We start from the raw sequence: 5,834 nt of genomic DNA, 5'->3' as shown, positions 1-5,834 counted from the left end.
CTCCCCGGCGCGCCCCGCCACCCCGCCACCAGTCGCGCATGCGTCGAGAGGAGGACACGCACCAGAGCAAACTTCCTGAACAACTCCCTCTTCTGAACAACTTCCTGAACGCCCGAACCAGTTCGCCTTTTTGCTCATTCAAGTCCTTCCTCCCCTATAATCTAACCACGTTTTAACTGAAAAGGTTCAGGGAGGGGGAGATGGGGGGATGTGGAACCTTGGGTTCCACATCCCCCCATCTCTCCCTTCCTGGACTTTTTCACTATGTAATGCAAGCTAATTTTAATTATATGTCATCATCAAAATGGATTAGCTGTTTCAGCCCAGCAGGAAAGTCTAAACCTCCACCGATTTAATTAACCAGACTGAAAATCAGATGAACAGAGAATGTTTTAATGAAAGGTGGTATATAAATTTAACAATAAGTAAAACTATCATTAGGAGCAATTAGCGATTACTTAAACATTGGTGCTGCCAAGCAATTTGTAAATAAAACTTGAAGCCCTTTGAAAATAAGCTGGAATTAATTGTAGGTTGGGAAGGGATGAAAGTATATACTTCTAAACATTTATTGTTAAATTTATATACCACCTTTCATTAAAAACAACCCCAAAGTGGTTTGGTTTTAGTCATGGATTTTAATTTTAATTGCTCTTTTTGTCAATGTGATGAAGATTAGTTAAATCTGAGTGGTCTTAGGCAACCAATGTTGCATCTGAAATGCCATTTCATTTTTTATTGTCATAAATACTCTCCAACCAATTTAAATAGCAAAGGTGTATATTATCGCTTTATTCAATTGCAGGGAATCTCAAAAAAGCAGGATTTGCAACTAAGGCAGTGCATATCTTCTCTAAAATGGCCCTTTTATAGTTTTTCTAACTTTGAAATCGTAACATAAAACAAAGCATAAATGCTTCCCCCTCCATTTGAAACCTTTTCTGGTGTAAATAGTGCGCGGTTTTGGAAAAGGGGAGTCTTTTTTTAACAGTGGGAGAATAAGGAGTCTTTGGCACTATCACCCTAGTCCCTCAAATTACTTTGGAGTCCTTGGTTTTCGTTTTGTTAAAATACAGTCACTCACAAGGGAAAGTCAGGAACAGAACCAGGGCGTGAGGGAGGGGCATCATAATCATAATAATCATCATTGCATCATAATTCTGATATTTGAGATACAAGCCAACTTCACAGGGTTGTTGTGAGGAAAAACCTAAGTATAATGTAGTATGTATCATCATTGCATCATAATTCTGATGTTTGAGATACAAGCCAACTTCACAGGGTTGTTGTGAGGAAAAACCTAAGTATGTAGTGCATTTTGAAATTTTTGGTAATTTTTGTAATTTTTTAAATTTTTAAAATAAAAGTTTTCTGAAACATGTGTGTCAGTCAGATGTATGTTGGGGGGGCGGCGGGGGGGGGACGCGGCGGGGGGGCGCAATTTTAGTGCTTGCCCCGGGCGCCGTTTTCCCTAGTTACGCCTCTGCAGAGTTCACTAGATTCGGTCCCTTGAGTTGCTTGCTGTCTGCTGGGCTTTTAAAGGTCTTGCAATTGTGAGCCATCTTGGGATCTTCCTGAGATGGAAGGAACCCTGCTAACTTGGCAAAGAGGCACCTTTTACCGTGGTGATTCTCTTTATTTAGCAGGGGGAGAGTAACTGGCCCTGTCCACCCCCAGCACAGTACTTCCAGTGACTGTTGCTGGTGTGTATCTTATGTTTCTTTTAGATTGTGAGCCCTTTGGGGACAGGGATCCATCTTATTTACAGGGTATTTATTATTTCTCTATGTAAACCGCCCTGAGCCATTTTTGGAAGGGCGGTATAGAAATTGAATTATTATTATTATTATTATTATTATTATTATTAATTATTATTAAGGCTTAGGATATAAGATTTTAAACCAAATAAATACAAATCTGATAATAACCTGGCTTGGGTCATATTTGGTAATTTCCATCTGTATGGAAGCACAGTCATATGTTTGATCAAATGAACTGTTACTTCTGCATTATTTCCACATAAATCAGCGGAGTTTATATGTTTGCAATTACATGCAGGGTTGCAGCCAAAATCACCAAGCTTGTAAAGTTGGTCTCTACCCTTCAGTGAACTCTGTATAAAGAATAATACATGACATAAGAAAAATCCATGCAGCTGTGCTAATATAAGCATGTGTTTCTACAACAGTAAGGGTCTACATTCAAGTTCTGGAATGTTAGTGATAGTATGTAATGGTCTTATGAGAGAGATTTACATGCATTTAGTAAAAAAAAATGTAATGTAACAGAAATAGAAATGTCATTTGTACTAAAACTTAGGGAAACAGTAGGAAAACAGTAGTTTCCCAATATAATCTTTGAAACATGAGGGAACAAGGTTTTGGCACTTGTCTCTCTCCTGTGCCTTCAAAAGCAACCTGACATCATGCAAACATTATGCCTGTTAAGGTTTTTCTGATCTGGAGATAAGAGACGGGCAAGTGTGTGTGCCAGACTGCTCTTAAAGGCACAAGAATGGGGCCAGTAAAAAAGTGGCTACCCAAATTTGGAGGGGAAAGCTGCTGATCTCCTGGCAAGGATACCTAAAGATCTTATACACACTTCTTGGGAGTAAATCCCAGGGAACACAATGGAACTTATCTCTGAGAAAACATAAGATAAGATCAGTCTGTAAGACCTTTTGCTGCTTTTCTCTTCACACTTTTGGGCACTCCATGAAAGTGCCCAAGACTGTGCAATTCTATTTGTGCTGATTTTGCCAGATGGTCGTCAAGCGGATGTATCCAACCGCTTAAGGGTATGATAGTGGCACTGTCCGCTACCAGTGAGTTATACTGGTAACTCACTTTGATTATCTTTGTTTCTGGAGGCTTCTTTTGGGTATCAAATCATTTCTACCCTGCAGATTTGTTATTGGGACTAGACACCTTAAATCAATCCTGTCTTCAGAAGCAAAGAACAGTACAGAAAATTGACAAATTGTTTTACTGGTGTGGTGTTCATAAAGGGACTTTTATTATGAACACAGAACAGAAGAGAGCACACCTAAGGATGTTATGATGCCCTGATTGACTGTTAGTGGTGATACTCACTTTCCTTTCTTCCCTTTTGCAAACTGCCTGTAATAACAGCTAATCTAAAACGTATTTTACTAACTTACTTATTCTATGTGTTTATTTTGATGCTGGGAAAAAGATTTATGTTAAAAACTGCGATATTAATTCTCTTATGTGTTGAATAATAAATCCACAACCTAATCTATCTCACACCTTTACTTATACAGTCTTGCATTAGGCTTGTGATAAGAAACTTCGTTTGTATGAGAAACAGCAACACTCTCTAGATATTGATTAATTAATGCCAGACATAAATTTACCCGGCAGAATTATACTTACTTACGTAGAGATATATTCAAATGGGAAGTGTATTGCCTCCTGAAATTTGACCTACTACTAAGTAACGCAGAAACGCAGAAGCCTAGAAAACAGTGACAACTCTGAACAGCCACAAGCAAGGACAGCGTTGCATTGCTGCTTTTCTCGGACAAACGGGAGCTGCAAAGTGTAATCACTTTACGACTTCCCGTTGTCAGAAAAGCCCATGGTAAAAACGGAAAAGAAAAACCAACTATTTTTCTATACTATCAGTACGATGCAGTTAAGACAGAATATAATTTTTGATGGTGTTAATGCTTCCAAGTTCCCTGGTGGTCTAGTGGTTAGGATTCGGCGCTCTCACCGCCGCGGCCCGGGTTCGATTCCCGGTCAGGGAAACTCGTTTTGATTTATAATTATTTTTTATTGTTATCTCCAAATTACTGATTCTCGTAACTATTTTTGCTGAATAATTCCCCTGCTAGGGTTTAAAATTTGCAATGCTGTTCTTTGGGTAGCTTTAGAGTTGTGTATTTTAGCGTGGGTTGCCCAAGCTAGAATTGGTTTTATGAAAGATTTCTACAATCCGCCTTAAGAGTGCTTTTGTGCTAAAAGGCAAAGTATATATCATTTTAAAAACGTTTCCAGTGTACCTGTTTTTTCTAAAAATGCTAAATAAATACATATGAATTCCTCAGGGTCTCTTAATTGCAGAGTACCATCAACACTTTCCCTTTCGCTCAAAACCTAGTTCTATAAAAACAAGGAGGAAAGTAAGAGTTGTCAATATGAGATTTACTGACGTCTTGATAATTACAGTTAGTGCCAAAGAGTAATTTTTGCATCAACTGAAGAAAGATGCTCTGTGTCAAAATGGTTAGCAAACCACTAGATTCCATACATCGATTAATCTGTTGGAGAGCGTTCGGATTTAAATTCAAGCGATCTTGGTGAAGGAGGTTTTATGAAAGGTTATGCTAAACTATGCTAAACACTATATTACCATCCATCCGGTGCACAGGGCGCCTCCTACAATCCTGAACAACGAACAGCATGTTTGACTACCGGAGAAGAGGAAAAGAATGCCATAATTTCCCACGCCCCGGCAGGAATGCTGCGCCTTTAACAGCTCAGGCTGAAATCGTATAGGTTAAATCTTCCTCTTCCCCTTAAATGAAAGATTTGAATGATGGAGATATCATATTTGAGGGAAGAAAGCTCCGCCAGCTGGGTTTTGGGCTGCCAGAACTGACACGATGTTATCATTGTGACTTTTGCTATTTTATTGTTCTATTTCTGTTTGTTTTAAATTCTGTGTTATGCCTGGTCTCTTGTAAATTGTTTTATGTTGTAACTACAAGGAAAACTGGGTCAAAATGTTATATATACAAATTCAATAAAATATATGCATGTGTGTGTGTATATACACACACAATGTGTATACACACACACATTTGTATATGTGTGTATATACACACACACATTTTCATATACATTTTAAAAATTATATATACTTTGCCTTTTAGCACAAAAGCACTCTTAAGGCAGATTGTAGTAATCTTTCATAAAACCAATTCTAGGTTGTGCAGCCCACATTAAAATGCAAAACTCTAAAGCTACTCAAAGAATATTCTTTGAGTAGCTTTAGAGTTTTGCATTTTGCAATATAAATTTCAAAAATTTTATATATATATATATATATATATATATATATATACATACACACATATGAAATTTATATTGCCCTGGGAATTATGTGCTCAAGGATGGCTTTTAAATGGTCAAAATAAAATAAATGACAGCTGTAATGGTGAAATGTCCCCTTCCCCCCCCCATGTTCTGTGGCAATAAAACATTAATATCTTGATCAATCACAATGTGTATGATTATAGATGTTTACTCAGAAATTAGTCACATTGTATTCAGTGGGGCATTCTTGCATGTAAGTGAGCATCAAAGTGCACGCTATCCCAAATTAAGATATATTTAACAAATATATATGCATTATCATCAAATACATGCATTATAAGAAAGCAATTCTCTATCATATGCACTGTTCCCTCTAAGACTTGCACATATGCGTGCTCGCACATTTTCTGATGCCCATTCAGTTAATTTTAGATCCCGCTCAGGTTGAATCAGGAAGGCCCCACTTGGAATACATATGCGCACACACTGCCTTGATACTCTCGCCCAGGACAAAACTCATTCCGCACACTGCACACAGATGAAAAAATTTAGAGAGAACACTGATCACATGCGAATGGTGTTGGTTGCCAGTTTGGAACTCTGAACCTGTAATAGCTTAAGTTGCCTAATAGCTTCATTTGTGTAGTTTAGTGAAGAGAGAAATCTGGTACTTTCCATTCTGCCACTGCCAGTCATCTAGTTCCAAGGTATGACGAAGCTGAAACTTGTATATCATCACAGTGGCAGCCAGTATGGGTGGTGAGGAGGCAG

General features: G+C 38.1%; 1 non-coding gene across 1 annotated transcript; it reads left to right on the top strand.

Moving 5' to 3' along the window:
- Nucleotides 1–3,700: 3,700 nt before the first annotated feature.
- On the top strand, nt 3,701–3,772 carry TRNAE-CUC (transfer RNA glutamic acid (anticodon CUC)). The gene has a single exon. It is a non-coding gene; the product is annotated as a tRNA-Glu (tRNA).
- The last annotated feature ends 2,062 nt before the right edge of the window (nt 3,773–5,834 follow it).

This window comes from Hemicordylus capensis, chromosome 1 (assembly GCF_027244095.1).
Source record: "Hemicordylus capensis ecotype Gifberg chromosome 1, rHemCap1.1.pri, whole genome shotgun sequence".
Taxonomy (NCBI): Eukaryota; Metazoa; Chordata; class Lepidosauria; order Squamata; family Cordylidae; genus Hemicordylus; species Hemicordylus capensis.
Note: the sequence above shows the minus strand (reverse complement) of the source record. Positions and strands in the feature narration are given on the sequence as shown.